We start from the raw sequence: 25,451 nt of genomic DNA on the forward strand, positions 1-25,451 counted from the left end.
TTGTCCTGGGAGAAAGCAGAGTTGCTTACCTGTAACAGGTGTTCTCCCAGGACAGCAGGATGTTAATCCTCAGATATGGGTGCCATCATCATATTTTCAAAAGGCCAGGTGACGCGTGTAAAGCCCCGGGACGCATTTAAGTCCTGGGGCTTTACTAAAGGGAAGGGGTGGGGCGGGGCGGTCAAGGGGTGGGGCAGGGTAAGAGGCTCCAAGCACAGTGGCCATTTGCCGCTAAGCTTGGGATCGCTCACCGGCCAACTGCCAGCGCGCGCAACTTGAGCCTGCCCAGAGGCAGACGCAAATGGTAAAATACAAATTTTTGGGGGGTTTAGAGTAGGGCTAGGGGGAGGAAAGGTTAGGGGAAGGAATGGGAAGGTCAGGTTAGGGGGAACGGGGGAAAGCAGCGCGGCCCAGCGCACAGAAGGTGCACAATTGTGCATCCCCTTCCGTGCGCCGACCCCTGATTTTATAACTTGCGCGCACAAGTTATAAAATCGGGTGTACATGTGTGCGAGCACCTTTTTAAAATCTACCCCTAAGTCAACTTGATTAATAGCAGTTAATGGTCTTCTCAAAGAACATATCCAAACCTTTTTTAAACCCAGCTACACTAACTGCACTAACCAGATACTATGGCAACAAATTCTAGAGCTTAATTGTGCATTGAGTAAAAAATAATTTTCTGTGATTAGTTTTAAATGTGCTGTGTGCTAACTTCATAGAATACTCGCTAGTCCTTCTATTATCCGAAAGAGTAAATATTTATTTATTTATTTATTTTTAGATTTTTTTTTATACCAGTGTTCCAGAATGAAATACTGGTCACATCGGTTTACATTGAAACTGAACATAAATTTTTGCCTAGAGGCATTACATAGAACAAGGTTATAGAACTTGGAAAAGGGTAAACCAGATCAAAATTAACATTGTAATGAAAACAAATTGGCTAACAAGTCTCATTGAGCAGTATAAACAAAAACAAAAACATAAAAGCAAAACAGTAAATGTGACATGAGACCTGCAGCAAGAGAATGGATACAGAGTCGAGTAGAAGTATAGAACATGGGGAATGCGACGATGAGGAAATCTTGCTGACTGTAGGGGAAAAAAGTGCTTATTGTCCTGTAAAAGCTTGTTTAAAGAGCCAGATTTTAAGTTTCTTTTTGAATGTAGAATGGCAGATCTCTAGACGGATATCTGGCGGGAGCGCATTCCATTGAATGGGGCCAGAAGTAGATATGGTACGTTTCTGAAGCGAGGATTTTGTTGCAGGAACATGGAGAGTGCCTTTATATGCTCCTCTGATGGGTCTAGCTGAAGAGTGAGGACGTAGTTGGGTGCTTAAATGAAGTGGGGATATATTGTGAATTGATTTATGAATTACTGTGAGCACTTTATAAAGAATCCTTTGCTTAATTGGAAGCCAATGGAGGAGTTTGAGAATGGGGGTGATGTGATCTCTTTTATTCGTATTTGTAAGGATTCTGGCTGCAGAGTTTTGTAACATTTGGAGGGGTTTAAAGGATGAGAATGGGAGGCCGAAGAGAAGCGAATTGCAATAGTCGATTTTTGATAGTATAATGGCTTGAAGAACCAACCGGAAATCATTGAAATGAAGAAGAGGTTTCAGCTTTCTCAGGACTTGTAGCTTGTAGAAACAGTCTTTAGTGGTGGTGCTAATACATTTTTTAAGGTTAAGCTGATCGTCTAGAATGACGACTAGGTCTCGAACTTGCGGTGAGTGATTTAATAAAGGAGTGGTTGCAGTGAGTGGGTTAGCTGGGTTTAGCATCTTGTTGTTGATGTCCTGATTGATGATTAGGATCTCGGTTTTGTTGTTGTTAAGAATAAGGTTAAGGCTAGCAAGAAGATGATTGATTTGTTGCAAGCAATTGTTCCACTGAATCAGGGTTTTGTGTAGAGATTCTGTGATTGGGATGAGTATTTGAATGTCATCCGCGTATAGGTAGTGGGTTAGATTTAGTTTAGAAAGAAGTCGACAAAGAGGTAAGACGTAAATGTTAAAAAGGGTTGGGGAGAGTGAGGACCTCTCATGATTTTATAGATTTTATATTAGGAAGGGAATGGTGAATAAAACGGAAAATATCATAATGCCTCTGTATCGCTCCATGGAAGACCGCACCTTGAATACTGTGTACAATTCTGGTTGCCACATCTCAAAAAATATATAGTTGCACTGGAGAAGATACAGAGAAGGACGACCAAAATGATAAAGGGGATGGAACAGCACCCCTATGAGGAAAGGCTAAAGAGGTTAAGGCTGTTTAGCTTGAAGAAGAGATGGCTGAGGGAGGATATGACAGAGGTGTTTAAAATCATGAGAGGTCGATGAGATCACATGATGCGGTGAGCCGGGCAAGTTGCTCCTTGCTCAGCTCCGGGTACTGCCCCCCCCCCCCCTGAAACCGGGTCTCCCCAGCTAAATCCGGCTGTTTTGTATTCTTTCTTCAGTGAAATACTCCTCTAAACTGCAGCGCTTCAGAGTGAGCACGTCGCCGTGGGCGGGAATGCCCAGCAAACCAGTGAGAAAAGAAAAGAGTAAAGTGGTCGAGACGGATTCCAAGATGGCGGGCGTACGGGGAGGCCCGGAGGGAGGGGGGCTAGACGAGCTGGCTATCACCCGTCTCTCGGCGGCTGTAATTGCGGGACTCGAGCCAAAATTCGCGGGGCTAACCGAAAACCTTCAAGCCTTAAAAGATTCGATAGGTGATGTGGACCACAGACTGGATATCGCAGAAGGAAGGATATCGGCCACAGAAGAAGAACACATGGCGCTGGCAGCCCAGGTCACAACGCTTGAATCAGCGATTAATGCTGCGGAGAATAAGCTGGAGGACCTTGAAAATAGGGCCCGGCGAAACAATCTGAAGTTCCTGGGTATACCCGAAAACATCCTAGATAGTGAGCTCAAAGTTACGCTGGAAGGATGGTTACCCAAGGCCCTGCAAATTCCTGCACTGGAAGGCAAATTGATAGTGGAGAGGGTGCACAGTCTAGGCCCTAGGAGAGACATGGCTGCTCGCTCCCAACTGGTGATCGCTAAATTCCTGGACTGGATCCACAAGACCCAGATACTAACAGCGTTTCGGAAAACTGCAGAACTCACCTTTAAGGGAGCCAAAGTTATTATCTTCCAGGACTTCTCAGCAGCGGTGGCTGCCAAACGCAAGCTCTTTGCAAATACCTGCAGCTCCCTTTTCGCGAAGAATATATGCTTTGCACTCCAATTCCCGGCCACCCTGAAAGTCTGGAAAGACGGACAGACCTTACAGTTTGAAGCCCTGGAGAAAGCAGGAGACTGGTTGAAGAGCCTGAACACTTGATCGAGGACCAAGAGATGTCAGCGAAAGGCTGGGGCCTGAGTAAGATTGTCTAAGACCCTTCCATGATAGAAGGCTTGGAGCTTACTTTTTGGGTAATTGGGGACTACCGAGTTCCAGAAGGACTCAGTTTTACAGTTCTATGTTGGTTTTTTTAAACCTATATGTTCTGAGTTGTATATGTCATTCCTGATGTTCAGCTAAGAGCAGTTTTTCTCCTGTGGTTGGTAATACTTATGATGCTTGGGGTGGGGGGGGGGGGGGTAGTACCCGAATGCATAGTATACTGATCTCTACCCTCGCTTTATACATGAGGGGATGTTTCACTAAGGAGCAGTTGGGGTTGGGGGGGATGCGGGGGGGGGGGGGTTGGTAACACAATTGGTTGAGGAAAAGCGCAAATGGAATCAGGGCGAAGGGGGTTGGTCTTTGGCAAGGTTTGGTTCCTCATGGGGGGGAGGGGCAACGTGTGGATGTATGCATGTGGTGTGGGTGGATATCTGGGTGCCTTAAGAGGTACAGGAGCTGGAGGCCTAGGCTGGGAGGCCATCCAGCACAAGATACATATCATAGCTGGGACAAGTACACTGGTGAGAGGAATAGGATAAGTAATATCAGGATATGTTCTTGGAATGTGGGAGGGTTAGGCACCCCTATCAAGAGACAAAAAATTCTAAGCACCCTGCAGCGCATAAAAGTAGGGATAGCTGCGATTCAAGAAACACACCTCACCGCAGAGGAAAGTAAGAAGTTACAAAGAAGCTGGGTAGGGCAATGCTTTTTTCCGCCTGCGGTGGGAAGGAAGGCCGGAACAGCGATTCTAGTACATAAAACAGTACGATTTGGCCTGAAACAGCAAATAGAAGACCCAGACCGTTGCTACATTATAATCACGGGCAGGTTGCAAAGTAAAGATATCATAATTTGCTCAGTGTATGCCCCAAATAATTATGACCACAAGTTTTTTCAAAACCTGATTGGTAAATTGATATCAGTTATGAACAGGCCCCTAATATTGCTTGGAGATTTCAATTGCGTCCAAGACCCGAGTATGGATAGATCCCACTGCCAGCAAGGGGGAGGCAGTAGACAGCCAAAAGGGATAACCTATCTCTGTCAGGAACTCAAAGCTTTAGATATTTGGCGCACGTTACATCCATCAGAACGTGACTACACACATGTCTCTAGGGCTCATGCGACAATGTCCCGGATTGATTACGTTCTCATCTCGGACTTTTTATTCCCAAGAATAGGCCAGGCACATAAAGGGACCATTGAGATCTCGGATCATGCATCCATGTGGGTTGACTTAAAAGATGACAACCGAGAATCGGGTGAGTGGCTGTGGCGCTTTCCTGGCCAGCTAGCAGATGATACAGAATTCAAAAATTTTTTACAAGAAAGGTGGGGAGAATATGAAAGACATAGTCAGGCATACCACACTGAACCGATTTTATACTGGGAAGCCAGTAAAGCAGTCATGCAGGGGGAAATTACTTCCTTTTTGATTGCGAAATCCAAGGCACTTCATAAATCGATCTTAGCAATAGAACACCAGCTAGGCTAGCTAAACAAAAACTGGCACAACATAATGACAACCAGCACAGGGCAGCATATTACGATACTCTGCATACCTTAAACACTTTGTTACATACTAGGGCTGAAAGGGTAATGTAGACAGGTGCCCACAAATTATTCAGATTTGGAAATAAGGCCGGGAAGCTCTTAGCCAATATGGTCCGCCTCCATAGGGGAAAATTGTATATAGATAAGTTAAGAGATGACAGGGGCTACCCACTTACCTCGGGCAAAGATGCATGTGCCCGATTTCGGGCATTTTATGAAACCCTGTATAGTGAAGACAGAGTAGGGGGACTGGCAGAAGAAGAAATGTTCTTTGAGTCACTCCAGATTCCAAAACTATCTCCGGAACAGCTGGAGCGACTAAATAGACCTATACAATTGGGGGAGTTGGCTTCGGTCATTAAGGAGAGTAAGCGTAATAAAGCCCCGGGCCCCAACGGCTTAAATGCCGAATATTATAAAAGCTTACTGCCGCAAATAGGAGAATCCTTACTGACCTTTTACAGAAAGGCCCAAGAGAATAGATGTTTCCCCAACGGAATTACAAGGGCGTATATCACAGTGTTGGAAAAGCCAGGGAAGGATCTCTCATCTCCGGCCTCATATAGGCCCATCTCCTTACTAAACTATGAGGCCAAGGTATTCGCTAAAATACTAGCAAATAGATTAAGTATTTGTTTCCCCCACATAATTATGTCACAACAGGCTGGCTTTGTTAAGGGGCGAACCATCTGTGCAAATTTAACCTCCCTGATTCTAGCCATGGAGGAATGTAAGAAACAAAGGATAAAGGCTATGATAGTGGGATTCGATTCAGAAAAGGCTTTTGACAGGGTGTCATGGCCTTATCTCTTTTCAGTGCTGGAGAAATACGGTATCACAGGAGAGAGAGTTAATGGTATAAAAATGCTATACCACAATCCTAAGTCAGCAATATTGGCCAATGGCAAGCTCTCAGAGGACTTTCAGCTTTTCCAGGGCACCAGACAGGGATGCCCGTTATCGCCGTTACTTTACATATTATCAATTGACCCCCTTTTACGTAAAATAGCTGAGGACCCACAGATCACTGCGTTTGGGAGTGGAGACCAAGAGTTTAAAATTTCAGCATTTGCAGACGATGTTATGGTCTTCTTGACCAACCCCCAAAAATCTCTTATGAGGGTTTTAGCTTCTCAACAACTTTTTGGCTCCTTTGCAGGCTTAAAGATAAATACGGATAAGTCGGAAGCTATGGCCTTAGACCCCTCTACAGGGAGATTGGGAGGGTACCTTCCCCCTGATATGGGTAGGTTCCGAGATGCGGTATCTTGGGATCTGCCTTCCCATGAATATAGAGAGCCTACATAGAGCGAATATTGATCCTCTCCTTCATCATATGGAAGAAATGTTACCGCTCTGGACTAATCTACCCCATCCCTGTCGGGAAAAATCTATTTACTGAAAATGATGGAGCTGCTGCACTGGCTATGTGTGTTACAACAAATTCCCTTGTGGTTAAAGAAATCAGAACTTACTCGTATAAATAGAGCAATACATCAGTTCCTCTGGGGAGGTAGACGGGCTCGGCTAACCCTCCAAACCTTGATGCTGCCCAGAGACCAAGGAGGTTTGGCATGGCCGAACTGGAGGGAATATAATCTAGCATGTATGTTACACCACGTATATGACTGGATGCAAGAGACATCTGTATGTACACCATATAAGGCTATTTGTGCCTGGCTTTCACCACTACGGCCCGTAAATCTACTCCAAGTCCCAGGGGTGCGGTTACCAAGCAGCACTAGGCATAGTCAGCTTTTGAAAATCAGCCGCCAAGCATGGCGGTTTTTAACTAAGATAAAATGTGGGTTGACATCTATATCCACGCCATTTCTTACGTTTATAGGGAATCCAGAGTTTATGGATGGAAAGGAATCTATAGTTTTCAGTAAATGGGCAGAATTAGGTTTGACCAGTGTGTATCAGTTTCTAGACCTTAGACAGGGAGGAGTCCTGAGTTTTCAAGCACTGCGAGAAATGTATGGGATAGATAATAAAGATTTTTATGGATATCTGCAGGCTAGACACTACATAAACTCATTGCAATTAGAGCCCCCCAATTTACAGAGATTTGGGGATTTGAGGTCCTTTTTTGTTGCCAGAGGGCATAAATCAAATTCCTGTGCTACTTTCTCCAAACTGCTTCGCAGTATCCCCCATACTCACACACTCCTCACTATTCAAAGCAAATGGCAAAACCAAGCTAATATCCACCTAAGCTAGAGGACATTGTCCATATACTAAAGGGATGTTTCACTGTATCTGAAAATGTCAGCTTAAGGGAAGTAGGGTTCAAAATTGTGCACTGTATGTATATGGCTTGAACTGGCATGTATGCAGCCTGACTTTGTGACTCAGACTTATGTTTAAAATGCAAGGAGGACTCCGGTTCCTTCTTCCACTGTATTTGGTCGTGTAAAATTGTACAGGGGTTCTGGGATGCCATTCTGCTAGAGATAGGAAGAGCTTTGGATCTCTCCATTCTAAAGGAACCTCGAATCTGCCTTTTCCGCCTATATGAGGGCCCGTTGGAAGCTTTAGCCGAGACTCAAAAATTATTCCTTAGTAAGGCCACCTTGGCAGGCATACAAATTATAATGGCAGACTGGACGAATGATGCTCGCCCACAGACAGCTCAATGGAAAAACAGGTTGGACAATATGCTGCAATATGAACTTATGACGGCCAATAGTCAATCACAATGAATGCAACACAGATGGGATGAGATATGGTGTGGATACTGGGCTCGGATCCCATAATCTAAAAAAGACTTATACAAGAAACTTTGTCTCCAAAAATATACAGCCTCTTCGAGAGCACCTAAGATGTCCACACTGATATAAACATAAACATGGACAATATACCTTGTTTCAAAGAGGGAGGGGAGGGGGGGGGGGGAATTGCAACTGGTTTTGTAATTGTTGAGTTTCAAGGTTGTTTGCTTTATTCATGAAAAATTCAATAAAGAAATACTAAAAAAAATAAAAATAAAAAATCATGTGAGGTCTAGAATGGGTAAATGTGAATCGGTTATTTACTCTTTCAGATAATAGAAGGACTAGGGGGCACTCCATGAAGTTAGTAAGTAGCACATTTAAACCTAATCAGAGAAAATTATTTTTCACTCAGCACACAATTAAACTCTGGAATTTGTTGTCAGAGGATGTGGTTAGTGCAGTTAGTCTAGTTGGGTTTAAAAAAGGTTTGGATAAGTTCTTGGAGGAGAAGTCCATTAACTGCTATTAATTAAGCTGATTTACGGAATAGCCACTGCTATTACTGGCATCAGTAGCATGGATTCTGCTTAATATTTGGGTACTTGCCAGGTACTTGTAGCCTGGATTGGCCACTGTTGGAAACAGGATGCTGGGCTTGATGGACCTTGGTCTGACCCAGTATGGCAACTTCTTATTATATCCCCCTTCAACCGTCTCTTCTCCAGGCTGAATAGCCCTAAAATCTTTAGCCTTTCCTCATAGGGGAGCTGTTCCACCCCCTTTATCATTTTGGTCACCATTTTCTGTACCTTCTCCATTACAACTATATCTTTGACATGCGGCAACCAGAACTGTACACCGTACTCAAGGTGCTGTCTCTCCATGGAGCAATACATAGGCATTATGACATTTTCTATTTTATTCATCATTCCTTTACTAATAATTCCTAACATTCTGTTTGCTTTTTTGACTGCCGCAGCACACTGAACTGACATTTTCAATAAATTATCCACTATGATGTCTAGATCTTTTTCCTAGATCCAGTCTTATTTGTATTTGTTTTATGTGGTCCTGCTCCAGGCTCTTCCACTTTGAACACCGAACATAAATATTTGTTAAGCAATTTTGCTTTTTCCTCATTAGCCTCTACAATTTCCTCCCCTTCACCTTTCAGTCTCACAATGCCACTTTTGCACTTCCTTCTGTCACTAACATATCTAAAAATAAGTCTTGTGCCCCTGTTTTACCAATTTTGCAATTTTTTCTTCTATTTGAATTTTCACATTCCTGACAACTTTCCCCAACTTCTCTTAATTTTTCTAGATATTGTCACTGTCTTCCCTTTCTGTAATCTCTTGTAGTTTATGAATGCTAACGTTTTCTCCCTTAACTTTTCAGATACTTCTTTAGAAAACCATAATGGTCTCTTTTTTTCTTTTTCTCTGTATTTACTTTCCTAACAAAAAGAGTAGTTGCCCTTATGATACCTCCTTTTAGTTTTGCCCACTGCCCTTCTGCTTCCTCTAGATTTTCCCATCCAGCTAATGACTCCTTGAGGTACTCCCCCATTTTGAGAAAGTTAATTTTCCTGAAGTCTAGGATCCTTGCCTTAGAATGAACCTTCCTCTCTTGCATCTTAATGTTGATCACCACCATCCGGTGGTCACTGCCGCTAGATTTGGGACTTTATTCCCATACTATGAGCATTAAGTGCAATAGCTGATTAGAACAGTTAAGGATTCGGTAATTCTGACAGTTTTATTTTTTCTTACAACAAGTTTTATCATTTTTATTTCTATTTTTATTTTATATTTATTTTTAATTTTTTTCAGCTGATGTAATATATGTCTTGTTTATTTTATGTTTTATAGTTTGTTTTTAACCTGTTGTATATCAAAATGATTGTAATTTTATTGATTATGAATATTATTTTGGAAACAACCTAGAAATGTTAATAGGCAGTTCATACATTTTTAATAAATTCTATAAAAGTACATTTGAGTGCTATAGCAGCACACCATCATCATTTAGAGGGCATGACAATATCCCAGTGGTCTTAGTAATCAGGTTTATTAAAGGTCTATACTATCTACCTTCTCCACCTAAGGATTCCTCTGATGCAATTGGATTTAAATGTAGTTTTGTTACAGCTAATAAAGCCGCCATTTGAACCCTTAAAGCCAGTTTCAGAATTAACCAGCTTAGGGATAATGCTTAATGATGGTATGACTCTTGCTCTAGAAACATCATCTATTGTCCAAGCTGTATTTTGCTCCTCCTGAATGATTTGTCGTTTGTATCATTTGTTTGATTACTCTGAATTTGTGAAAATTATTCATTCATTGATCACAACCAAATTGGATTACTCTCGTTCTCTTTCTATGAGATTCCCTCAGACAAGATTTATATGCAGTTATTTAAAAACACATCAACAAGACTACTAGTTGGAGGGGATTTAGGATCAACCACATAACACCAATTCTATAATGTCTGTATTGACTTCTTATCAATGGATACCTGACATTTAAGTGTCTATGTAGAAGAGAATCTAAATACTTGGCAGATAGACTGACCCATTATATTTCCACTAGAAAGTTTAGATCATCTCCTTAGATTCCCCTGAATTTTCCTACCAGATGCATAGCATTTAGCTCTGTGTTTTCTGCCTTATGGAATGCTGTTGTGCAGCCGCTATAATTTTGGGGTTATTTGGTATGAGAGTGTTATGTAGCTGCTATTTTATATCCAACATTTGTATTTTTGTAATTCACCTTGTTATCTTTCTGATTGAAAGGGGAATAATCAAAGTGACTAAATAAAAATAAAATAATTATGTTTGACCATCATTAAGAAATAGCTTGAAAAAAAGTGAAATCTTTTAAACAGTGTAATTGTGCAGATGGCCATCTGGGAACATTATAAACCTAGCAGAACAGATGCACACTAATGTTTTGATATGCACTGGAAAATACAGATAGGAAATAGATACTGAACATTTATATATATTTTTTGACTGGTTTGTGCTGCCAAAAAAGAGATTTTTATGTTTCCTGTCTGTATCTTGTTTCTTGGGTCCTCTTTCATCTTAGGAGTATGAAATGGGACATATAAGCAGAGCTGGAAACTTCCCCGACATCTTGGCACACTGGCCACAAATTATTGACATTGTCCATAATCTAAGTGAGGGCAGTGTGGTAATGTATATGGGAAAGAAGAGGACCATGAAGGAAATGGAAGGAGGAATGAAGGAACATATTGAGGGGAATTGGTGAAAGGAGAGAAGAAAAATGGAGGATCAGGTTTCAGATTGGTTATCCCTGGCTTCTTAAAATTCCTACTGACACTTAAGATTTTCTAAAAATTATTCCTGGCTTGCATGTAACAATCCCTGACAGCATAGCTATAATTTTTGGACTAGCATATCTATCTTCAAGTAATATGAAATGTGTATGCAATATTTAAGCGTTTCTTAAGCCTTTCATAGGGTTTCTTTTTTATTTATGACCAGATGAAGTAGGCAGGTTGCATGGAGAAGGTTCTGTAAAGTACGAAGTTTCCAGGTATACCTGATTTTGTAAAGTTAATATACACACACATTACATCCTTACATAGGGCCTGATGTTTTATAGGGTATTTTCTCCATTTTGAGGTAGCTATTCAGCTACTATCCAGCTGAGAAACATATCTAGCTAACGGCTGCTCTGCCAAATATAACCAGCTATTTAAATGTTTACCAGCTAACTTTGGACATGGCTGACTTCAACCGACTGCAGCCTTCCCTCTCCCTATGTTTTTAGTTAGCCACACATAGCCTGCGAGTGTCCCCCTGTGACACTCTGCCTGGTTATTAGCGCTAAAGGGACAGGGACTTCCACGGTTTCCGTTGCCGCCAGGGCCCCGGTCGATTCAGGTCCTTCGATTTCCTTGGTACCCTCGCGCAGTCGATGCCCCCATCGCTACCGTCGTTGCCCCCTTCAGACCGTCCTGAATTCTTAGATGCCATCGGTACCCCTCCCCCCGTGGTACACTGATGTCATCGGTCCCTGCATCATTTCTATCAGTGCCATCCATGTTTTTCATCCATGGCACTGATTTTTCCTTGGGTTTCATCGGTGCCATCATTGCCCGGATGGATGCTATCGACGGACACCTTGTCTCGTCGGTGCCATCCATGCCCGGGTCGATGCCACCGTCGCCCGGGGCACTTCCATCGATCCCAGGGTCATTTCCATCGATGCTATCCTTTATTTTATTGATGCCATCGATGCCCAGGACATTTCCATCGATGCCCAGGTCCATTCCATCAATGGGAATCGATGCGAGATCGATTCCATCGATGGGCATCTATGCCCAGATCGATTCCATCGATGCCATTGGTGCCCGAGTCGATCCAATCAATACCGTCGACGCCCATGGCCATACCATCGATGCCCGTGGCCATATCACCGATGTCGGCGCCCGCCTCCATACATCGATGCCCTCGACGCCCACGTCGTTTCCATCGGTGTCTTTGATGTTCCTATCGATGCGGTCATCGACTTCTCGATGCCAGTATCATTTTTTCCAATGCCAATGATGGTTTTTTTCGATTATTCGATGCCACATCGTTCCCATAGATACCTACGCCGATGCCGACAGTGCTTCCGTCACTGTCATCATTTCTCTGGCCTAGTCATCGACGTTTTTTCATATATATTTTTGACAATACCCTCGAGGCCGCTTCGGCCGCTATCAACACCATCAATACTGACATAGCACCTCCATCTAATGCCCTCGCCTAAACACAGTGCTCCATGCTTTGGGTTCTTATTAAAGCCCTGTATTAGCCTATGACACTACATAGTGCCAGGAGCAGTGCAGGCATACTGACAGTGCGTCATCAGTCACCATCCAAGACAGCGAGGGCATCCATCTCTGCGCTGGGGAAAGACCGGGCCGAGCACCGTGGCATGCATTGTCACCGACACGGTGACCGTCCGCCACCGATGCCAACCAGCACATTGGTGCTATCCTTCTCGATGCTGGACAGTGCTCGGGCCGAGCAACATCACCACTGCTGTCAACACTGTTCCTCACAGTATTGGCAGTCCTTGGTGCTCCAGAAACCTCGGAACGAGTTCCAAAGAATTCTGCACTAGTGTCACGAGACATCGAGCCGCTGCGATGGCCGGGTTCACGAGCTGTTAATCGACTCCCCTGTTCCCGAGGCGTGCCCCACCGACATCGGTGGGGGATTGTGGCCCTCCACAAAATACTACTGTGGTAGCGCCAGCCACGCTCAGCCTGTCTCCTCTATACCTGCGCCACCATGCCAGGCATCAGAGTTGAGACGGGCGTCTACTCCCTCGATGACTCCTGAAATCCACGGAGCCAGCAATCTTCACCACCTCGTCCTTCGGCGATCCACATCGGATGGTAAGTACCCGCTTCTGAGGCATTCCCATTGAGATGTGTTCTCTAATTCGGGCCACATGGTTCGAAAAGTTCTAGGTCATGTACCTTCCAAGATCGTATTAGTGTCACATATCGCTACCCCAGCTATGTCAGCCACAATGCCAAGAGAACCTCTCTATCATTTCTTTGGGATTGCATCAGGGCATCCTCCCTTCTTCAGCAACGAGGCTCTGTACTGATTATTGCTTTGGCTTCTGGTTCCTGCTTCAGAACCAAAGTTCCAGGTACATTCGCTGATCTGCTAAACACGAGATCGAGCAAATACTGCCTCAAGTGCAAGTCCACCTCGAAGTCTGACGACAGGTCTCGATGTCTCCTTGTACAGCACACAGAAATGCAGGTAAGACTTTACCGCTCATGCTTCCTTGGGAGGTTACATGATATCCAGATTACATCAGCCCCTCCAGTTGGACACCTCCTAGTCTCCCAACTGGCCGGATATCAGAGCGGCCACCCCATCTTGTACCAAAGTTCCCAGTACACTCCCTCAGACACTACAAAGCGCAGGGGGCGGGGGGGGGGGGGAGTTTCAATTACACTATTCTTTCTTTCAACAGAAAGTAGTTACTCTCCGCCCATCCTGGACCTCAGAAATACCAACTTTCTTCAGAAGGCACAGTTAAATGGTATCTCTCATCACAATGCTTCCATATCGCAGTAAGTACATTACCTCCAATCTTTCTATGTGCTTCATGGTGAGTCAACAATATTACAATCCCAAGCTCTGCCGGTTGCACCAGCTTCGGCAACTGGGGTATTCATTGAATCACTATCGGTGAGTGCTGTTTCTCTGCGGAGTGCAACATCATTCACTCTTTCTTTGCATGGACAGCTGCTTAACCACAGTCAGTCCACGCAAGGAGCTCTAACTTCTTCATGACTCACTATACATTTACTAAATGGGATTACTGTCACTGCCGTAAATCCCTTATACAACACTTCTGGACACCACAGTCATAATGACCTTCCTATCCAGCATACGCGCAGACATTCTAATAAATTCTTACATGTCCCTGCGTGCATTGTTCCATAACCTCAGCCCCTCAATTCTTCATTGTCAGGCCATGGGGTTTTTTCACTATGCACTTTCCTCATAGATCCAAAACTGCTATGGGTTAGATTCAGTGAAATTCCATTATCAGTGGGTCTAAGCTGTTCAACCGCTTTCATCCCACATCAATATTGCAGATCTAGAACCAAAACCTAGTCTGATTCTGCTCATGCTCGCATTTACTCAGGGTTGTAAAGTTTGACCTAAAAGCTTCTCAACCCAATATGCGTCTACTCCACTCCAGGCACAGTTTCACATGAACTTCCTGGAGCTTGTAGCCATGCGTTATACCCTTATGCCTTCCAATACTGCCTCTGCAACAAATCTTTGTGCATACAGACAGACAGCATAGGGACAATGTGCTTTCCAACACACAAGCACGCACAACCTCTTAGCTACTTTGCAAGGAAGCTGTGCAGCTCTACCCTTGGCCCTTGCTCTCTCCATGTATCCTCGGGTCACTTATCTAAGAGATTTACTGAACACACTAGCAGACCTTCTTCATGAAGGTTTCTATCCTCTCGAATGGTCTCAGACTACATGTGTAGAGGGAAAAATCTTCTAACACTGAGGTCAACCGAACTTGCCCTGTGAGTCCGAATCGAACCATACGGTGCACAGATTCTACTCCCTACACATGTTTCCAATGCGTTCCCATAGACGCCTTTCTTCCATCAAGGACCTCTTAAATGTGTCTCTTCTGCTGCCTCTCATAGTCAGCACTTTTCTAATGTTGAACCGGGACGGGGTTCACTGTTCCTCAGACCCACGTCCTGGCCGAGACCAGTATGCTTCCCATACTTCTCAATCTATCACACCAGTAACCAATTTGCCTTCTCACAAGTCAGTCTCAAATCGTAGATACACTGATGTTCTCAGGTACTGGTAGTGTCACAAAACCTTCCACACATAAATCCTACCATTCAAAATGGCATGATTTACCACATGACGCATACAAAAGGGTGTTTCCCTTTTTCTTTTTCTACACCACTCTTTTCTCTTGCTCCCTCTGATTCTGCTCCCCAGACATCCTCCGCATAGGTACACCTCGTACATATATCGTTTGGAAGTGGGGATACCCGATTAACGGTAAACCCCTTCTGAGTCAGCTTACCATGGATTATCCACTGATCAAGCCGCCTCTATTTTCACTAGTCACGGAATGGAACCTATATCTTATCCTTATAAGTCTCATACTTTCTCCGTTCAAGCCTTTCCATTCCTCTCATTTCACAGTTTAACATAAATGTCATTTCTGCCAACAGGGTCAGTGAGTTACACACCTTGTTACATACTCATCCGACCCTGCGTTCCTTCATTACCAAGTGGTTTTACGTATTCAACTTCATATCTTTCTTAAGGTAGACGTTGCATCTCACCTTACTCAGAATATACTCTGCCCATTTTTCCCAACACCTTTCTCTCACCAAAGCGAGAGGGTTTTTCCACTTCTTGCACAGTAATAGTGCACTTGCATTCTATCTAGATCGCACTACATTCCATAGGAATTCCACCTAACTCTTTCCTTCTGTGGCAAGAGTCAACCTGCGAGTTCCAGACCTAATCCTCCTAATTGACGGTCTGTATCTCTTTTCCTACTGACAAGCAGGCATTTCACTACAATACTGTGTGTAACCACACTCTGTTGCGTCCGTCCCAGCCTTCGTAGCTTCCCCTCTGTTGCTGCTGCTTGTACATATTTATTAGGCTGCAACCTGGAGTGCTCTCCATATCTTCGCAACTCATTATTGATTAGGTACGACTAGCCGGCATGCTCTATGTTTGGCCAGTCCGTCTACTCTTATTCTTTTCTGTTTAACTACCCAACATCCTTCCACCAACATGTTAGGGTTTCAGGATGCCCTCCATTCCAAATTCCACCCCCGTCATTGCGCCTTTCGCGCGTCTTGGGTGCATTTACCGCACTCTCGGACATCCTCAGCTCAGTACTCACCCATATGTGAAGACTACCATCCTGCTTGTCCTGTGAGAAAGCAAGTGTTGCTTCCCTGTAACAGGTGTTCTCAAAGGACAGCAGGATGTTAGTCCTCATGAAACCCACCCGCCACCCCGCAGAGTTGGGTCTGTATACATTTTTACTTTTATTTTAGTTTCGCTTGCGCTTTTAGCTATAAGACGAGACTGAGGGAGACACCTGTGGCTCACAGGGATAATTGCAGGCTGAGCATGCTCAGTGGACTCAGTGTGCCAGTGTCAGTCAAAGCTTTGTAGAAACTTTGACAGAAAAGTTTTCTGTACAGGGCTCCATCCTGTGATGTCACCCATATGTGAGGACTAATATCCTTCCGTCCTGTGAGAACACCTGTTACAGGTAAGCAACACTTGCTATATGTGTCACATCTGTAAGTCACCCCCCTTGATTATTTGTATACCTATACTTCCTCTTGTGCTATTTGATTTACACACAGACTACAAAATAACATCCAAGTGCTTAGATATCCAAGTGAACACTGTTGGATCAATTGTGAGGAAATGCAAGCTGCATCGTACCACCCAGACACTGCCTAGAGAAGGCCATTTCTCAAAATTTAAAGTCAAGAGTAAGAAGGAGACTTGTGAGGGAAGCCCCAGAGAGGCCAGCAATCACTTTGAAGGAGATACAGAATTTACAGACTGGAGTGGATGTGCCCAACACTAATTTGGGGTTTTTAAGTGTAATTTTTCTGAGGAAATGTAATTTTAAGTAATTTTGAAACAGATTTTTCTCTAAGGTAAGGACTCAGGAAACATTAATTTATATGGAGAAACAGATATGCAGAAATTAAATTTTCTGTTTCATTTTTAGAAGTCTGATTGAAGGAAGAGAAAGGGATTGTTTTAAAGGATAGATTATTTATAAAGGCAGATAGTTCACCAATTCCATTTTTATAAACTCTATCCTATAAAACAATCTAAAAGTGCTGGATGCACTAACTAAATCCTTTATTGGGGAAGTTAATTGTAGCATTATAGAAAGAATAATTGATCTGAAAAAGTGCAGATATGTAATAATATGGAAAAACCATATTTGGCTAAAAGAAAAGTTTTTCTGGGAACATTGAAGAAAGGGAATGATGGCCAGACAAGGGCCAAACTAAATTTTCTGAGAGCAAACAGAATGTTCAAAGCTGCAACAGCTGTTAGTGAAAACTAGGAGAATCAGAATAGTGGAACTGTAGCCAAAGTATAAAATATTAGCATTAATTTCCACTCATCCTCTTATGCATGAATATGCTGTACCGCAGATAGGTTTGAGTTAGGCTCCATGTATACAATAGAACATTTCACCACACACACACACACACAAACCTATTTTATTTACTTTATTTTTTAATGTTAGTATTTATTTTTTTTATTTCACCTATTCTTCTCCCCCTACCTCTGGGAACTGAGACTGGGTTAGACTTAGAGCCTATAGAACCCAATAAAGAAGATAGGTTTTGACTCTGAAAACTAACTCCAAGATTACAACATCTAGGAAGGACCCTAATACTTAACAATCCGTATAGGAAACACAAACAATATATCCTTGTTCTACTGAATGACAGCAGGTGTGTTACGCCCGTCAGTCGCAGACAGCTGCGACCACTCATACTCACCTCCTTTTTCCCTGAACTGTCAATCTTAGGAAGAATGGCGGCCAACGCTGACCTCCCCGGGATGGCATGGGCACTGCCGACTGCCCTCTTGTCTCTTGTCTCTGGAATCAGCTAAGGTGTGTGCGCGCGCAAGGGCCTCCTTTGTACACGTCATGGCGGGAACCTTGGGGGCGTCCCCTCCGGATGATGTCAACTCGCTGCTGTACCTAAGCTGACCGGCCCTTTGCTTCAACGATTTAGCAAGGAGTTCCCTCGTTGTTGAATCCGCTCCATTCTTGGACTTCTGTTCCACATTCCTCTCTTGGTGTGTGGACGCTCGGGTACCCGTTCCTCAGGGGCCCTTCCGTGTTCCTGGTTATCCGCTCCTTGGAGGGCCTTCATACCTTGGACTACTACCTGACCCACTTCTCGGGACACTCTCCTGGAATTTCCACTTGTGAATAATTACTACAGACTTCAACAATACCAGCTTTACTGAAGCTTCTCTGTGGTGTACCCCGTGCCTCGGGCCACTACCGTTTTTTCTTCAGTAGAAGTTGCTCCAGTATACCCTATGCTGCAGGGAATTGCCGTACCAGCTACAAGTTCCACTTCCGGGTTCCTGCACCTCAGACTCTCTTCATCATCATCTTCAGTACAGACATTCTCGGCGTAGCCCGCTCTGCGGGCCACTACCAGATCTGCACTTCTGAGTAACCTGTACTCGACTGAAGGGACTTTCTGGCGTACCCCGCTCTGCGGGCCACTACCGGATCTTCACATCAGTGGTATCACCCTGGGTATACCCCACTGTTCTGAACTGTACTTATTTGCATCTCCTGGTCTACGGGCTCTGCTTTCCTTCCTCCTTAATAAAGTCTCTATCATACAGCTTTGTCCTACGCCGCTGAGACCACGCCTACCGACAGTGAGGCTCACAGGGCTCCTCCCTGTGGGCGGAGACACCTCTCATCTCAGCCCAGGGTTCACATCCTTACAAAAACATAACAAGGTGTTTCCGAGGGCCCCAGCCTCAAAGTGGTTTACATGTCCTTAAAACTCCATTGCTGTTAGTACATACAATTCCGTGTAGCTGTTCAGCATTAGTTTTCATAAAGACTTAGAGTGGGATTTTTGCCTAAGCATCGATCTTTCAGCCACCTGTTATGGTTCCAGTCTTAATTCAGCTAGGGTCTGTGGTGAACTCCCTTTCTAGGGAGACAACCTTTATCAAGAAGATGTCTCAGGCCATTCTTGTGACTTTCAGATAAAGCAGAGTCTAGAGCTTCAATCTAGGCATCTTCCAATACTGTAATATCCCTAAAGTCAACATGATCATGCCAGTCCACAAGATTCTTAAGGACCCACAATTTAAAAAATGTGGATGCACCACTCACTTTCTAAACTCTGGCAAAGGAGGTAGATACAAAGTATAAGGTCAGATAAATACCAAGGTTTGACAGTACTCAGCTGCCTCACCAGTAGGTAAGTGGTGCAGGCTGCCTTGGAAAAGGCAGAGAAAATGAGAAACCATTCCTCAGTTTCACCAGTATCAGCAGCTGCCAGATTATTTTGGAAATACATTATTCTCTTCTATTATGTTATAAGTGCATATCTTGTCAGCTGCTAATAGTGCAGTATTTACACACTATATTTGGAGAAAATAAGGTAAACTACAGGAAGTTTCTGAGCTTCTCCCATGTATGAAATGCCATGACTTCCTCACCCTAATCTCTGAGGCCAAGGAATGTTAAACATCTTGTCCAAGCAACATATTACAACTTTTATACAGTTATCAGGGATCAACACTGCGCATAGAAGAGCAGTTTAGCCTGGCTCAGAGCCCCAGGTCTGTGTGAAAATGTGCATCATAGGTTGGCCAATATGCCATACTTGGATGATAATCTCTTCAGAGCTAAAGTCCAGGAGAACTCTGATCCTTATAAACGACCATTGAACTATGTTGCAAACCTTATGCATCACCACACAGGAACAACAGCTTGCAAAGCAGTTTCAGCTCCCTTTCTATAAGGCACAATCTTATTACTAATGTAAGCGCTATACAATGCCTATTCAGTTGAGATCAACCCTACAACAAAAAGCAAAACCATAATCTAAAATATATCTTTTGAGCATCTCAAAGGACAAAATTAATTTGTTCCAAGGAAAATTGAGAAAATTCTTATATTTCATTGAGTTCTACAAACTTTCTATTTTGGACTGCATAATTAAATCAATCCAAAGTCCTTGCCTATTATTTCAAAAGCTTATTATATTCTCTACACCCAGTGGACTTGGTGGAGAGGGAATGAATATCCTAATCCTTTTCACTGGGCTACACCTGACTGAGATACTAGTGTCCTCACGAGAAGATACTGTCAGAGGTACCATAGCTGTCTCCTTTTCACTTAATTCAGACAGAGACCTGATTTTGAAATTTTTCTTTAGGAATGTTAATTTCATGTTTTATGGTAATTAAAATATTTCCCCAAATTTATCTCCAGTTACATTGGGGTAGATTTTCAGACCGCGCGAATAGGCGTACTTTTGCTGGCGCATCAGGCGCAAGCAAAAGTACGCGGGATTTTAGTAGATACGCGCGTAGCCGCTAAAATCCTGGATCGGCGCGCGCAAGGCTATCGATTCTGTATAGCCGGCGCGCGCAAAGCCGCGCGGCCTACCCCCATTCCCTCCGAGGCCGCTCCGAAATCGGAGCGGCCTCGGAGGGAATCCTCTAACGCCCTCCCCTCACCTTCCCCTCCCTTCCTCTACCTAACCCACCCCCCCGGCCCTGTCTAAACCCCCTCCTTACCTTTGTCGGGGGATTTACGCCTCCCGGAGGATTTAGGCGAGCAGGGCTCTGAAAATCCGCCCCTTAGGCTATAAGTTAAGAATTTGGTCAATGTGCTCATTTCCTCAGTTTCCTTAAATGCTTCTTTCTTTCTTAAATCTCCATGTAAATGCATTATTAAATTTCAGGGAAAGATTTATTTTTACTGATCAGAATCAATTAAGAATATTTCTTCAGGATAAGTCCTCTCAAGTTTGTGAATCTAATTTATGAGATCATGAACTTTATCAGCTGTGTTAAGTCAAGGGTAATATTTGTGGAATGTTTATCATAATTGCAGTCTCCTAAGTTGAAGTATCTTGCTTAGGTGATTTCTAATGATTATTTTTATTACCTTGGAAGCTCTACTTTTTCCTCCTTATTGTGGGCTTTAGTTCAAAATTACTATTTTAGTATTTCTTTTTTGGATTTTCTTTTGAGTATTCTCTTGCTACGCGCGTATCTACTAAAATCCAGCGTACTTTTGTTTGCGCCTGATGCGCCAACAAAAGTACGCCAAATCGCGCTTTTTGAAAATCTACCCGACATTGCGATAACTCAACCTCATTGCAAATACCTCCGTTTTGTAGTAGGCCGAAATCACTATCAATACCAAGTGCTCCCTTTCGGCCTGGCATCCGCACCACGAGTTTTCACCAAATGCCTCATGGTAGTTGCAGCATTTCTCAGGAAGGAAGGTGTCCACGTCTACCCCTATCTGGACGATTGGTTAATCAGGGCCCCAACCCAGCAAATCGCTCGGTCCTCCCTGACCCTGACAATTCAACCTCTACTTTCTCTAGGGTTTCTTGTCAATTACGAGAAATCCTACTTAATCCCATCTCAGACCTTATTCTTCATTGGGGCAGACTTGGACACCTTACAGGCAAAAGCCTTCCTTCCTCATCAACGAGTCCAAATCCTTGTGTCCCTAGCTTGCCAGTTGCAGTCTCAACTCACAGCAACAGCTCGACAATTCCTCATTCTGCTGGGACACATGGCCTCCTCAGTTTATGTGACTCCCATGGCCCGCCTGGCCATGAGAGTCATGCAATGGACTCTGAGATCGCAATGGATCCAAGCTGTTCAGCCTCTGTCCTCCATTGTTCGCATCACCGATGCACTCCGTCTGTCTCTTGTCTGGTGGAAAACTCAATCCAACCTCCTTACAGGGCTTGCCTTTTCACCTACCAGATCCTCAAATAATTCTCACAACCGACGCTTCCGGATTGGGGAGCCCATGTAAACAATTTACAAACCCAAGGATTCTGGTCTCCAGAGGAAGCCAAACACCAGATCAACTTCCTGGAACTTCGAGCAATTCGACATGCTCTCAGGACTTTTCAAGATTGCCTATCGAACCACGTAATCTTGATTCAGACAGACAACCAGGTGGCCATGTGGTACATAAACAAGCAGGGGGGCACAGGTTCCTTTCTTTTGTGTCAGGAAGCTGCGCAGATTTGGGCAGAAGCCCTCTCCCGCTCCATGTACCTCAGAGCCACCTACTTGCCGGGAGTGAACAATGTCTTGGCAGACAAACTGAGCCGTGTCTTCCACCCACATGAGTGGTCCCTCAATCCCTTGGTAGCAACCACACTTTTCCAGCAATGGGGTTATCCCCACATAGACCTCTTTGCGTCCCCTCAGAACCACAAAGTGGACAATTACTGCTCTCTCATTCGGAGCCAGCACTCTCAGCCCAGGGATGCATTCTCCCTCACGTGGACAACCGGTCTGCTTTATGCATTCCCTCCACTTCCTCTTCTGTCGAAGACTCTCGTGAAGCTACGTCAGGACAGGGGAACCATGATCCTGATAGCACCGCACTGGCCACGCCAAGTGTGGTTTCCCATACTCCAGGATCTCTCCATCTGCAGGCACATTCCTCTGGGACAGGACCCACATCTGGTCACTCAAAACGATGGATGCCTCCTCCATCCCAACCTCCAACCCTTGTCCCTGAAGGCATGGATGTTGAAAGGTTAGTCCTTCAACCATTTAACCTTTCGGATTCAGTTTCTCGTGTCCTGATCGCTTCACGGAAGCCTTCCACAAGAAAATCTTATTCATACAAATGGAAAAGGTATACATCATGGTGCACTTCTCAGTCCCTTGATCCCCTTTCCTGTCCAATTTCCAAATTCTTGGACTATCTCTGGCATTTATCAGAATCAGGTCTAAAGACCTCTTCCATTAGAATGCATGTCAGTGCGGTAGCCGCCTTCCATAAAGGTATCGGGGGTGTCCCTATTTCAGTACAATCCCTTGTAATATGCTTTCTTAAAGGCTTGCTCCATTTGAAGCCACCTTTACGTCCTCCGGCCCCATCTTGGGACCTTAATCTGGTTCTTGGTCGCCTTATGAAACCACCTTTCGAACCTCTTCACTCCTGTGACCTAAAATATCTCACATGGAAAGTGTTATTCCTTTTGGCTATCACTTCAGCTCGCAGGGTTAGTGAACTACAGGCCCTAGTTACCTATCCGCCTTACACTAAACTCCTGCAGGACCGGGCGGTACTCCGCACTCACCCTAAATTCTTAGCTAAGGTAGTTTCGGAGTTTCATATTAATCAATCCATCATACTACCTATCTTCTTTCCCAGGCCCCACTCCAACTCCAGGGAACAGACTCTGCATACCCTTGACTGTAAACAGGCTCCAGCATTTTATCTAGACCGTACAGTTGCCCACAGGAAGAGCACTCAATTATTCGTCTCTTTCCATCCTAACAAGTTAGGGCAACCTGTGGGTAAGCAGGCTCTTTCCTCCTGGTTGGCGTACTGCATCTCCTTTTGCTATCAGCAAGCTGGCATTCCTTTCCAAGACCGTGTTAAAGCACACTCTGTGAGGGCCATGGCGACTTCAGTAGCACACCTTCGATTGGTGCCGCTTCCTGACATCTGCAAGGCTGCCACCTGGAGTTCCCTCCATACATTTGCAGCCCATTATTGCCTGGACAAAGCCAGAAGGCAGGATTCCATCTTCGGCCAGTCTGTCTTGCGTAACCTTTTTCCAGCATAAGGTACCAACACCCTTCCACCTTCCCGGTAGGGTGCGGATGCCCTCTACCAAATTACACCCCAGTTGTTGTGCCTGTTGACCGCTGTTGGGTGCATTTGGTGCACGATAGGACATCCTCAGCTCGGTACTCACCCATTTGTAAGGACAACCATCCTGCTTGTCCTGTGAGAAAGCAAATGTTGCTTACCTGATGTAACAGGTGTTCTCACAGGACAGCAGGATGTTAGTCCTCACGAAACCCGCCCACCACCCCGCGGTGTTGGGTTCGATTTTTCTTATGTTATTTTTCGGCACTGCCTGTAGCTTTGAAACAAGACTGAAGGGAGACCCCTGCTGGCTGCAGGGTTAGTGCCGTGCTGGGCATGCCCAGTAGGGGCCAGTCAAAGTTCCTGAAACTTTGACAGAAGTTTTCCGTGGTTGGGCTCCATCCTCGATGTCACCCATTTGTGAGGACTAACATCCTGCTGTCCTGTGAGAACACCTGTTACATCAGGTAAGCAACATTTGCTTTCTCTTGCATAGTCAATAGGGATAGCTTGAAAACCTGAGTGGCTGGGGGTGCGAGGACCTGTTTGAGCACCCCTGCTGTAACTGGTGTTCTTTTAGGACAGTTGGAGGAATTGTCCTCCATTCAATCCCTTCTCCCCATATAGTTTATTTTAAATATGTTTATTGAAACACAAACAATATAGCAACAGACTTATTCAGTACAAGTAAATGCTGACTCCATGCCTTCATTACAACTGAAACTTTGGAATTAACCACTGGGAGCATTTGTTCTGTTACTCCCCTTGGTCCTAAAAATGAAAATAAGGTCTCAAGACAGAACCCAAGCCAAGAAATCCATTTTCAATTTCAAAAATTGTATTTTCTCCCTTCCCCTCTGCATCACCCCACTATTGTAAACTTATTATCACAATAAACCTGCCATACAGAGCATCCCTTCTATGCTCCCTCTGCCCGATCCCATCCCCTCCCATTCATTTCTAGGCCAGGTATCATCCCCAAAATGTAACAAGTTAATAACCAAACTATGCAATCTCATTATAATAGGATACATTTCTTGATTATCAAACAGGCATTTTGAACTAAGAATAAAATATCTGCATCACCAAAAATTATAGTTATATAAATATCTAATAAACAGAAATCCACTTGTAAACATATCAGAGTGTGAGCATAGTAGGAAATATGCAAGAACACATCCTGCCAGAATTGTTGAAAAGCTAACCACTTCCAAATATAGTGGATATATGAACCCTCCTAGTCACATTTGAGACAGGGACCCAGGGTAGTAATCCCAGCTTTACACACTGTTCATGGAGAGAAATACAACCTATTAATAAATTTAAATCACAACTCTCTTAATGCCACTGATGCAACCAATTTTTGGACGTGCTCTAGACTTTCTGTTGCATCATCCCTTATTATCTCTATCCCCAAATCCTGAGCCCAACTTCTTACTACAAAGCTGTGAGGTCTATATCATATTCTCGCATCATGCTCCAGTAAATTTTTGATAACCAACCTTTCCCCAACTTAAAACCTATCACATGCCATTCGAAGTTACCAGCTCTAAAAATGTCATTGTCCATAGCTAGTAGGGAAAGAGCATAATGGCGTAATTGTAAATAAGCAAACAATTCTTTACTACGCAAATTATAGCATGCTTTCAATTGCTGAAAAGTTTGAATTCTCTTCCTATTCTCTGTTAGTATCTACCCTATTGTAATTAAACCCTTTTTTCTATCAAGCTGGAAATATTTTGTTATCAAAAGTAGGCAAAAACAATTTATTGCCTCGGATAGTCATATAAATTGAGACCCAA

At 43.9% G+C, this 25,451-nt stretch overlaps 1 protein-coding gene across 4 annotated transcripts in view; it reads left to right on the top strand.

The window, feature by feature from the left end:
* AKT3 (AKT serine/threonine kinase 3) overlaps positions 1-25,451 on the top strand; it is a 1,010,799-nt gene that overhangs the window by 916,137 nt on the left and 69,211 nt on the right. The gene's annotated exons all lie outside the window — the stretch shown is intronic.

This window comes from Rhinatrema bivittatum, chromosome 3, assembly GCF_901001135.1.
Source record: "Rhinatrema bivittatum chromosome 3, aRhiBiv1.1, whole genome shotgun sequence".
NCBI classification, from domain to species: domain Eukaryota; kingdom Metazoa; phylum Chordata; class Amphibia; order Gymnophiona; family Rhinatrematidae; genus Rhinatrema; species Rhinatrema bivittatum.